The following is a 12,942-nucleotide window of genomic DNA, read 5'->3' as shown; positions in this document are numbered from 1 at the left end:
GCGTTTATTAACAGGGGGCTTGAGTTTAAGAGCCGTGGGGTTATGCTGCAACAGTACAGGGCCCTGGTGAGACCACATTTGGAGTATTGTGTGCAGTTCTGGTCACCTCATTATGGGAAGTATGTGGAAGCATTGGAAAGGTGCAAAGGAGATTTACCTGAATGCTGCCTGGATTGGAGGGTAGGTCTTCTGAGGAAAGGTTGAGGGAGCGAGGGCTTTTCTCATTGGAGCGAAGGAGGATGAGAGGCGACTTAATAGAGGTTTATAAGATGATGAGGGGGATAGATAGAGTGGACGTTCAGAGACTATTTCCTCGGGTGGATGTAGCTGGTACAAGGAGGCATAACTATAAGAATCAGGGTGGGAGATATAGGAGGGATCTCCGAGGTAGGTTCTTTACTCAGAGAGTGGTTAGAGTGTGAAATGGACTGCCTGCTGTGATAGTGGAGTCGGACACTTTAGGAACTTTCAAGCGGCTATTGGATAGGCACATGGAGCACACCAGAATGACAGGGAGTGGGATAGCTTGATCTTGGTTTCGGACAAAGCTCGGCACAACATCGAGGGCCGAAGGGCCTGTTCTGTGCTATACTGTTCTATGTTCTATGTACTGGACAGCCTTCTTCGAGGCAATGTCCAAAGTGATGGGGATGAGGGTGGAGCCATGCCCGAAAGTGGCAGTCGTGGGGGTATCAGACCAGCCAGATCTATTAATGGGAAGGAGGGCGGACGCCCTTGCCTTTTCCTCCTGATCGCCCGCCATAGAATCCTGTTCAGCTGGCGGTCAGCAGCACCACCCAAAGCTGCAGACTGGCTGTCCGACCTCTCAGAATCTCTGCAAATGGAGAAAATCAAATTCGCCATCCGAGGGTCAGACGGCTTCCACAGAACGTGGGAGCCATTCGCCTAATTGTTCCGGGACCTGTTAGTGGCAACAAACAAGCAGAAGAATAGACCGGTCGCCAAGAATCAGGGGAAAGTACCCGAGGCGGGGGGAAAGTACCCGAGGCGGGGGGAGAGAGGGATAGACCGCGGTGGGGGGGATAGCAGCTAAACCTAAGAGGAAAGAAAGGCTAATCACAGGAGAAGGGGAGGAGGTGGAAGAGGGAGGAGACAGGGAACAATAAAGGGGAACCAGTGAGGTGGGAGGAGGCAAGGGAATGATAGCCGGAAGTAGGGCACGGGAAACAATAACAAACTTGGCATCTACAGGAGCAGAGAACAAGGAAAATCCGTGCGAAAGACGGGATAAACGGCTGAAGCGGAGGTGATCGTGAGATGACGACGGCAGCGAAAACCGTCCGATGGAAGCAAGCTACAGCACCAAAACCAGATCCATTCGCGTATTGCCCTCTGTAATTCTGTATTTATTTCCCCGGCGCCCAAATGTCTATGTACCCACCCAGTTTCACCCCCCCCCCCCAAACAGATGCCTACTTCTGTGCTAAAAACAATACTGCCAATTGTACAGAGCTGCTGTTGTTGAGCTAGCACATAATACCCCACCAGTCATTTTATTCTAACTTTTTTTGTTGTTGTTTGTTTTGTTTTTTGTGCGTGTTCCCTTCTCGTCTATGTATATATATATATGTGTGTATTCTATTTTGTGTACATAACGGTAAATATACTTTATTCAAAAACCCAATAAAAAACATTTATTTTTTTAAAAATTCACTCTCATCATCCAACCTAAAAACAAAACCCTTGACCCCATCGTCTTGGCAACCTACTGCTCCATCTCCAATCTCCCTTTCCTTTCCAAAGTCCTTGTACTCGGTCTCCCCCAAGGATCTGTCCTCAGCCCCTCCTATTTCCCACCTACACACGGCCACTAGGTGACTTCATCCCACAGCACCGTGTTAGTTTTCACATGGATACTGACAACACTCAGCTCTACCTCACCACCATCCCTCTCCATTCCCCCACTGTTACTAAATTATCAAACTGCTTATCCCACATCCAGTGCTGGATGAGCAGAAATTTCCGCCAATTAAAAATTTGGGAAGACCAAAGCCATTGTCTTCAGTCGCCATTAGAAATTCCGTTCCCTAACTCCCGAGTCCATCCCTCTCCCTGGGAACTGTCTGAGGCTGAACTGCACTCTGCACAATCTCCGGGTCAGATTTGACCCCAAAATTAGTTTCTGACCCCATATCCACACCATCACTAATACCAGATATTTCAATCTCCATAATCTCACCTGTCTCCCCCTCCATCCCAGCTCATCTGCTGCTGAAACCCTCATCCATGCCCCTGTTATCTTTAGACTTGGTGATTCCAATACATTCCTGTCCACATTCACCCAGCACGGAAACATGAGATCATCCCAAACTCTGCTGACTGTGGGCTTTCTCACACCAAGTAGTCCTGTTCACCCATCACCCTGTGCTCACTGACCTACACTGGCTCCTTATGTAGGACAGCCTTGATTTTAAAATTCACATCCTCTACCTTGTTTGCAAATCCCTTCATGGCCTTATCCCTCCCTATCTCTGTAATCTCCAGTTTTACAACCCTCTGAGATATCTGCACTCTGCTCACAAACAACAACAAAAAAAAAGTTAGAATACAATGACTGGTAGGGTATTATGTGCTAGCTCAACAATAATTAAAATTCCCCATTTAAATTATTCCACCATCAATGTCAGGACCAAGGCCGGAAACTGTGAAATTCTCTCTCTAAACCTCTCCGTCAACAGTGCAATTTTAAACAGCGTAGAATCAAATATTCCAGCGGTGGTGGGGGTGAAGGGTGGTAAATGTCGACAATTGGGTGATTAAGCTGTTGATCAAGCTGTTTACAAAAAAAAGCTAATGGGGTCCTCAGTTTATTAATGTAGACATGGAGTGCAAATGCAAGGAAGCTATCGGGAATCTTTGTAAATTACTGATTACCCAGCAGTGTGGAAAATTACCCAGGTAGGTCCTGTACACAAAGAGCAGGACAAATCAAACACAGCCCAATACTGCCTCATCAGTCTTCTCTCAATCATCAGTAAGGTGATGGAGGGGCCATCAACAGTGCTATCAAGTGGCACTTGCTCAGCAATATCCTGCTCTTGGGTCATGTCTGTGCGGAGTCTGCACGTTGAGTCTCCAGAGACTTCCTCCCAGAAGTCCCGAAAGACGTGCTTGGTAGGTGAATTGGACATTCTGAATTCTCCCGCAGTGTACCCGAACAGGCGCCGGAGTGTGGAGACTAGGGGATTTTCAAAATAACGTCATTGCAGTGTTAATGTAAGCCTAATTGTGACACTAATAAAGATTATTATTAGATTATCATTGATGCCAGTTTGGGTTCCGGCAGGGTCACTTAGCTCCTGATCACATTACAGCCTTGGTTCAAACATGGTCAAAAGAGCTGAACTCCAAAGGTAATCTGAGAGTGACTGTTATTTAAACCAAGCCAGCATTTAACCAAGTATTGCATCAGGGAATCAGAGCAAAACTGGTGTCAATGGGAATCGGGGGAAACGCCGCTGGTCATAACTTGCACAAAGGAACTTGGTTGTGTTTGTTGAATGTCAATTATCTCAGTTCCAGGACATCACTGCAGGAGTTTCTCATGGCAGAGTCCTAGGCCCAACATCTTTATCAATGACCTGCCTTCCCTCATAACTTCAGAATTGGGGATGTTAACACTGCTTCTCATGGTGCCAAGGTCCCAAGTTCGATCCCAGCCCTGGGTCACTGTTTGTGTGGAGTTTGCACATTCTCCCCAAATTTTCTGTGGGTTTCGCCCCCACAAACCAAAAGATGTGCAGGCTAGGTGGATTGGCCACAAAAAATGGCCCATTAATTGGAAAAAATTAATTGGGTACTCTTAAAAAAAAATTTTTTTTAAAGAATTGGGGATGTTTGCAGGTGACTAAACAATGTTCAGCACCATTCACGGCTCCTCAGACACTGACGCAGTCTGTTGAATTCGCGGACAGCAGGACACAGAGACGATAGGTAGAAAGTAATGAATAAGGTTTATTACGATACAAATCCAAACTCTTCAACTCCCCAACACAGGGCTAAATCGCTGGCTTTGAAAGCAGACCAAGGCAGACCAGCAGCACGGTTCGATTCCCGTATCAGCCTCCCCGAACAGGCGCCGGAATGTGGCGACTAGGGGCTTATCACAGTAACTTCATTTTGAAGCCTACTTGTGACAATAAGCAATTTTCATTTTCATCCATTTTTCATTTTCAAAAATCTCCTTCTCTGATTGCCCCCAGACGAGGGTTTTATGTGAGATGCGGCTCTCCCTGTTAAGAGGAAGCCCTGCTCCCTTAAAGGGGCAGTTCCTATTCTGGGGAGGTCATGGGAAATTGTATGGTCCTGTCCCGGGACCTCCATTGGGGTTATAACACAATCCATGTCCAAATGCAGCAAGACCTGGGCAATATCCAGACTTGAGCTGACAAGTGGCAAGTTACTTTCACACCACACAAGTGCCAGGCAATGACCGTCTCTAATGAGAGAGGATCTAATGATTGACCCTTAACATTCAATGGCATTACCATCGCTGAACCTCCCACAATCAACATCCTGGGGGTTAGCACTGACCAGAAAATGAACTGGACTAGCCATATAAATATTGTGGCTACCAGAGCAGGTCGGAGGCCAGCAATCCTGTGGCACGCAACTCAACCCCTGGCTCAGCAAAGCCAGTCCACCATCTGCAAGACCCAGGTCAGGAGCATGATGGAATATTCCCCACTTGCCTGGATGAGTGCAGCTCCAACAACATTCAAGAAGCTTGACAACATCCAGAAAAAACAAGCCCATTTGATTGGCACCCCATCCACAAACATTCAATCTCGCTACACTGGGGAACAGTAGCAGCAGTGTGTACCAGCTACAAGATGCACGATAACTCACCCAGGTTCATTTAGGCAGCACCTTCCAAACTCATAACCTCTGCCATCCAGAATGACAAGAGCAGCAGATACATTGACGCACCATCACCTGGAGGTTCCCCTCCAAGATACTCCTGACTTGGAAATATATTAATGTTCCTTCACTGTCACTGGGTCAAAATCCTGGATGCAGCCTCATCCTCGAGTTACCGAACAGACTTTCTCCTGTCAATATAGAGCAGCAGGATTGGACTGTGGTTTGTTTATTGCTCATCTTCAGTTAATACAGTTTAGGAGTGATTTAAATTTAAAACAAGCTTTTCAGACATGATGGTCTATTCATACATAAATTAGATGCTATAGGGCACAAACTGCATCCAAATAGGGCTGATTTACATCAGAAATAAATATTGGAATGAACTTGGGTCCGGCATGAATGTGATTAACAGCAGCAATAACTGCAGAATCAAAAACAATTAGGTGGGGTTACAGGAATAGGGTGGAGGCATGAGCTTAAGTAGGGTGTTCTTTCCAAGGGCCGGTGCAGACTCAATGGGCCGAATGGCCTTCTGCACTGTAACTTCTATGATATGATGATAAGGTGGAGTTGAACTCGTGTCTCTAGCGCATTGTGCCATCCCACATCTGTGGACACTAAGTGGCAATTTAGCATAGCCGATCCACTTAACCGGCACATCTTTGGATTGTGGGAGCAAACCAGAGCACCTAGAGGAAACGCACGCAGACATGGGGAGAAAGTGTAAACAATCTCCCAAGGCTGGAATTGAACCTGAGTCTCTGATGCTGTGCCACCGAAGTACTTCACTCAGCCACCCCACATTTTGAGTTTACATTTGACTGGAGCTATTGGATTCTGCTGTCGTGTTGGAAAACTTTACGGCATTTGAAATTCTCCACCAATTCCTACTCCATCTTTCTGATGGATAATGAAGGGTCTGTGCACATTCCCCCCCAATATCCACATCACAGCAAAAACGATCACGAGTCACTAATTAGGATTTTTGATGGGGCTGTATTTACCCAGCATTCCCGCGGTAGTGAATGTCCCCCATTCACATCAGAGGAATATGCTGCGCAGGCGCAGTAGTGACCAGTATGGGAGCATGCGCAGTGCGAGTAATGGCGATGAGGAGAGTCGCTCTTTTGTCGTCTCTGCAGCGGGAAGGATGCGGAAACTCTGACAGAATGATGGAGCCGGATCTGGATAGGGAGGGTTTCTAAACACCTGGTGAGGGCCGCCAATCCAGAATCAGACTCTGCAAATCCCGCGTTTCCAGCTCCGGGTCTTTGTTTTCCCCCAGACCAGGACAACACGTTTTAAAATCAATTCCCCGCTCTCGGGCTGCACCGGATATTCGCCGCCCAGAGGAGTCTTTGGGCCATATATTTATATTCAGTGAGAGGTCGCAGTCTCCGTCTTGTTACCTGAAGGAACTGCTTCGCCATTTGGTTTGCACTACAACCCCACGCTGCTAATCACTGCCCAGTGTGGAGGGGGCTGGGTAAGTCAGAGGATCTGCTCCTGGACCTGCTCTTGGGCCTGGTTAAAGCAGCAGCCTGTAGATTGGCAGGGGGTAACTCCGGCTGTCGGCCCCTCTTCTGTGGTCTTGTCAATCCCCGGGTAGTCCTGGAGAGGGAGCGTGTGGTGTCCACCGGAACACTTGTGACCTTCCACACTGGTGGCCACTTCAGGGTGCAGAATGTCCCATAGACACTGGAAACAACATTCTGGTGTAGTTGAGAAGGAGGTTTGATTGGACCACAAGTTTGGGGAAACAAGAGAAAAAACCCATAGAAACTGGAATTGTCTGTTCTGAATTTAATCCTGTACTAATGGTAATACTGACACTGTTAATGTCTTTTACAAGGTACAAGAGGACGTTGATTTACAGATGGGGAACTCAGACCAAACATCACATCAAGATCTGACAGAGTCACTTAATTCATCAGGACCTGAATATCATCGGTCCTTGAATGTGGAAGGAGAAATGTTTGTTGGTTCTGTCAGTGGGAACAAATTTCAAACATCAATGTGACTGGAAAAGCACCGAGACCCACACAACACACACCCGAGTGAGAGTGTTCCAGTGAACTGACTGTGGAAAGACTTTAACCAGTTACACAGCCTGAGAAAACAGCACATCATTCATAACGGGGAGAAACTGTACACGTGTTCTGTGTGTGGACGAGGCTTCCATTGATCATCCAGTCTGGAGAGACACCAGGACTCGGACACAATGGAGAAACCGTGGAAATGTGGGGGCTGTGGGAAGGGATTCAATTACCCATCCCTGCTGGAAATGCATCGACGCAGTCACACTGGAGAGAGGCCATTCACCTGCTCGGTGTGTGGTAAGGGATTCATTCAGTCATCCCACCTGCTGACACATCAGCAAGTTCACATTGATGAGAAGCTGTTTAACCAGTCAGACTGTGATAACTCTAAAAGCTCCGAGGACCTGGTCAAGCACCAGGTTGTTCGCACTGAGAGACAGTTCAGCTGCTCTCACTGTGGGAAGCTGTTCAAACGATCACAGAATCTCATTGAACACGAACGCACTCACACTGGGGAGAGACAATTCGCCTGCTCTGTGTGTGGGAAAGGATTCACACGATCATCCCACCTCGCTACTCACAGGCTGGTTCACAGTGATAACAGACCTTTCAAATGTACTGAATGCGAGAAGAGTTATAAAACCACAAGTGATCTGCTGATACACCAGCGGGTTTACAACGAGGAGAGGCCATTCAGATGTACAGTGAGTGGGAAGGGATTTACTCAGTTATCTGGCCTCCAGAAACACCAGCGAGTTCACACTGGGGAGAGGTCATTCACCTGCTCCTTATGTGGAAAGGGATTCATTTATTTAACCAGCCTCCGATCACACCAACTTGTTCACTCAGATAAGAAACCTTTCAAATGTTCTGAATGTGAGAAGAGCTTTAAAACCACAAGTGTTCTGCTGAGACATCAGCGAGTTCACACTGGGGAGAGGCCGTTCACCTGCTCTGACTGTGGGAAGGGATTCACTCGCTCATCCCACCTGCTGACACATCAGCACACGCACACCGGGGAGAGACCGTTCACCTTCTCTGAGTATGAGAAGGGATTTACTCGGACAGCTCATCTGACACAGCAACAGGTTGATAAATGTCTGCAGGGTTTGGATTCTGCTGTTATTGCTGCTGTTAATCACATCCAGCACTGAACCATGTTCATTCTGACTGTTGGAGTTTGTTTTTGCTGATGTTAATAATCCCTATAACTGGACTGGAGTTTAATCTTCTGAATATATGTCAAGTGAACTAATATTGTTTCAGACACACTATTGAAACCTTCATTTCACCAGGATAAGAAGAGATTAATTGGTGTCCTGTTACTGGCTGCTGCATTTTTGTGACCTTTCCTCCTTTCTAACTCGGGATTATTTCAGTTCTCACACCTTCAGTTACTCTCACAACCGGGTCCCAGCTCCCCATCACTTCCAGTGCGTCTGTCTTAGCTTTGGCATCCAGGGGAGGTATTGGTAACAAACCCAGGATCACTAAACACAAAACCCAGTCATTTGTACTGGGGATCTGGTCAAGCACCAGGTTGTTCGCACTGAGGGGCAGTTAAGTTGTTCTCACTGTGGGAAGCTGTTTAAACGATCACAGAATCTCATTGAACATGAACACACTCACACTGGGATGAGTCACATGAAGGTGGTCAGTACAAATGATACAAAGACATCCAAAAAAAGGATCCTTACAAACTTCTGCACTGCGGACCACCTAAAATCATATCATATCTCTGGGAAAAGACTGCAATCGACCAGCCGTGTGGCGGCAGCACTGAAATTAGTTCAGTTTGTTTCAATTTGTACTGATGTGCTTGTCTCCCCAATCACTGAGGACAGTGATGTTTGTGGAGCCGCCTCCTCCTGTGATTTGTTTAATTATTCACCACCATGTAGATGTAGCAGGACTGCAGCTTTGATCTGAACCGCTGTGTGTGAGATCGCTTAACCCTGCCGAGAGCATGCTGCTTCTGCTGTTTAACACGTTTATAGTCTCCTGTGATAGGGTCACCAGATTGGAATCTGTTTTAGGGACACCTGGTGCTGCTCCTGACATGTTCTCCTCCACTCCATGTTGAACCAGGGTTGATCCCTTGGCTTGATGGTAATGATAGAGTGAGGGATATGCTGGCCTATGAGCTTACAGATTGTGTTTAAGTATTGTGCTGCTAATGGCTCACAGTGCCTCATGGATGCCCAGTTTTGATCTGGATCTAATTTATTGTGCACCCCCCCAGAACTGGTTGACATCTCTCAATGCATAACCTCCCACGTTTCTGTGTTAAAGTCCCTATTGCCACTTTATTGTCCACTCCACCAATCCATCTACATTGTTTTGGAAATGATAGCTATCCTCTACAATGTCCAGAATTCGGCCAATCTTTGTGTCGTCTGCAAATTTCATAATCATGCTCCCTACGTTCACGTCCAAATTATTATATAGCCCACACAGTAATGGTCCCAACACCGAGCCCTGTGACACAGCGCTGGAAACAACTTTTCCAATTGCAAGGGCAGCCAATGACCCTTTGTTTCCTGCTACTGAGCCAATGTTTTATCCAGTTTGCCACATTGCACTGTATCCCACGGGCTTTCACCTTTGCCACGTGGGACTTTGTCAAAAGCCTTGCTAAAATCTATGTGCACAACATCGACTTCACTACCTTTATCAACACTTCTTGTCACTTCCTCAAAGAATTCGACCAAATTTGTGAGGCAAGAAATTCCTTTAACAAATCCATGCTGACTATCCCTGATTAGTCGATGCCTTTCTATGTGACAGTTAATCCTATCTCTCAGGATTCATTCTACTAATGGTGAGAATCAGCTCACTACCACAGGGAGTGGGTGAAGTGAAGAGTACAGATGTGTTGAAGGGGAAACTAGACAAACACAAGAGGGAGAAGGGAATAGAGGATTACAATGAAAGATTTAGATGTGGAAAGATGGGAGGAGCTTGTGTGGAGCAGAAACTCCAGCAGGGACTGGTTGGGCTGAATGGTCTGTTGCTGTGCTGTATATCCTGTGTAATCGAGCTCTGAATTCACTGTGTTATTTCTGTTTGTGTCAGGAAGCAGCATGACGTTAAACAGAGGACTATAATCAAAATCTCCCAGGCCATTGTCCTTCCCACCCTGCTGTGTGGAGCAGAATCCTGGGGATGCTATAGGAGCTACAGCTCTGGAACTCTTCCAGCAAAGACTTCTGAAGACCATCATGAAAATTCAATAGCAGGACAAAAATCTCAAAACAACCTGGTTCCCCATCGTGCTGGGCTCAACAGCATGGAGACCATCCTCCAGAACATTCAACTGAGCGGCCAGGCCATATCTCTCACATGGATGACTATACAATCCACAAGAAGACCTTCAATGGGGATTGTCTCAGGGCAAACAACATCAAGGTGGTCATTACAAATGATACAAGGACATCCAAAATAGGATCCTTACAAACGTCTGCACTGCAGACCACCTCTCTGGGAAGACTGCAATCGACCGGCCCATGTGGAAGCAGCACTGAAATTGGTTCAGTTTGTTTCAAGGACCATCAACAGCAAACTCATAACATCCAACACTGCCAGAGAAAGATCAGAGGTGGAGCAGCTACAGAAGTTCCCCCTAAACACCAACAACAATATAAACTGCCAGTTCTGTGGACGTGCATGTCGATCCCACATCAGACCCTCAGTCACGAGAGGACCCACAGAAAACAATGTAATTAATGACAGCTTGGACATACTCGAACAATGAGGAGTTGACCCCAACATTATCCCTGTTCTCCGGATGGGATCACTGTACTCTGTCTGATTATTGCAGAGCTGTTAATGAAGTCAGTAAAAGACAATCCGTTGTTGGGAGCTTGATTATAGAAATATAGAAAATTGAAGGAGTGGCCATTTGGCCCTTCGAGCCTGCTGCCCCATTCATCATGATCATGGCTGATCTCCCAAGTCAGTAACCTACTCCTGCTTTTCCCTCATATCCTTTGATCCCTTTAGCCCCAAGCTCGATATTATCTGGTGTCTGAAACCACAGGGCTCAATATTTAGAGTCAACAAGATGAACAAGGATGTGTTCATCAGGGCCCAATTCTCCACCTGGATATTCACAGGAGAAAGTCAGTCTGTTATCAAACACATTGAGGGAATTGAACAGAGAAAAATCACGTTTGTAAGAACCCCGCAAATCAATTGTAAATATCTGTCAAATGTTGGCAGGTTCCAACTGTCGATTTCCATCACATTGAAGTCAGTGAGAGGCGGGAGGGTGGTTATTCTGGAACTAAAAAACACCAGTTAGATCACAGCTAGAGTACTCAGTACAGTTCTGGTCACCACATTACAGGGAATAGGGACTAGCTCAGTCTCAGCCAGTACAAACATGGTGGGGTGAATGGCCTCCTGTGTGCTGGAAACTTTTAGGATTCTGTGATGACAAGTGGTCCTTGTGTTTTTATCCAAGACCGGTCACGGCCCAGTCATTTAGTCCAAGTGTTGATGTGATGGTTCAAGCCAAGAGGTGTCTTATGGAATCTGTGGTTCAAGCTTGTATTTTTAGAGACAGACGCTCATTGAAAAGGGAAACTGAGAAAATAAACTGACTCTCAGCTGCCAAGGAATCTAAGACTGAAACTGAGTAGAATCGTTTAAAAGGACAAAGAGAACCCTCGGAGCTCAGTCGCAGATTGTGGGTTCAGTGTTGCTGTACAGGCAGGTTGAGGAGTCTCAAATGAAAAAAAAAATGAAATGAAAATCGCTTATTGTCACAAGGAGGCTTCAAATTAAGTTACTGTGAAAAGCCCCTCGTCGCCACATTTCAGTGCCTGTTCGGGGAGGCTGGTACGGGAATTGAACCGTGCTGCTGGCCTGCTTTAAAAGCCATCTCTTTAGCCCTGTGCTAAACCAACCCTTGGATCCAGAAGCTGAAAATAAGCAAAGATGCAGTTTCTGAAGATAACATTGGTCGCGATACACCATCCAGACCAAAAGATATCGGAGCAGAATTGGCCCATTTAACCCATCGGGTCTGCTCCACCACTGAATTATGGCTGATATGTTTCTCATCCCCATTCTCCTCATAACCCAATTGGAAGGCTAGATAATGTTGAGGAAGCAGGTGTAAAAGTGTGAGGTTATGCACTTTGGAAGGAAGAATAGGGGCATAGACTATTTTCTGCAAAGGCTTCGAAATCAGAAGCACAAAGGGAGTTTGAAGGTGCAGTTCAGGATTCTCTAGGTTAACATGCAGGTTCACTTGGCAGTTAGGAAGGCAAATGCGATGTTAGCACGCATGTCGAGAGAGCTCGAATATAAGAGCAGGGATGTAATGTTGAGGCTGTATATGGCTCTGGTCAGACCCCATTTAGAATATTGTGAGCAGTTCGGGCCCCATATCTAAGGAAGGAAGTGCTCGCCTTCGAAAGGGTCCAGAGGAGGTTCACAGGAATGATCTCTGGAATGAAGAACTTGTCATATAAGGAGCGGTTGAGGACTCGGGGTCTGTACTCAATGGAGTTTAGAAGGATGAGTCTTACAGAATACTGAGCAGCCGAGAAAGAGTGGACGTGGAGAGGATGTTTCCACTAGTAGGAGAATCTAGATCCAGAGATGACTGCCTCAGACTGAAGGGACGATCCTTTAAAAGAGATGAGGAGGAATTTCTTCAGCCAGGGGATGGTGAATCTGTGGAACTCTTTGCCGCAGAAGGCTGTGGAGGCCAAGTCACTGAGTGTCTTTAAGACAGAGATAGATAGGTTCTTGATTAATAAGGGGATCAGGGGTTATGGGGAAAAGGCAGAATGGAAATGAGAAAAATATCAGCCATGGTTGAATGGCAGAGCAGACTCGATGGGCTGAATGGCCTAATTCTGCTCCTATATGTTATGGTCTTAATGTAATAAAACATCCCTCATTGCTTCAGGAGTTTCAGAAAGACGAAAATGACATTGAGTCACATCGGCTGATATTAGGGTAAATGGACAAAATCTTTTTTTTTTATATATAAATTTAGAATACC

The 12,942-nt window shown here is 46.3% G+C and overlaps 1 long non-coding RNA gene across 1 annotated transcript; it reads left to right on the top strand.

Annotated features, from left to right (window-relative positions):
• The first annotated feature begins 5,981 nt into the window (after positions 1-5,981).
• LOC140419687 (uncharacterized) lies at positions 5,982-10,771 on the top strand. Its single transcript, XR_011945980.1, has 2 exons — positions 5,982-6,096; positions 9,999-10,771. It is a non-coding gene; the product is annotated as an uncharacterized lncRNA (long non-coding RNA).
• The last annotated feature ends 2,171 nt before the right edge of the window (positions 10,772-12,942 follow it).

Source organism: Scyliorhinus torazame, chromosome 5 (genome assembly GCF_047496885.1).
Source record: "Scyliorhinus torazame isolate Kashiwa2021f chromosome 5, sScyTor2.1, whole genome shotgun sequence".
Classification (NCBI taxonomy): Eukaryota; Metazoa; Chordata; class Chondrichthyes; order Carcharhiniformes; family Scyliorhinidae; genus Scyliorhinus; species Scyliorhinus torazame.
Note: the sequence above shows the minus strand (reverse complement) of the source record. Positions and strands in the feature narration are given on the sequence as shown.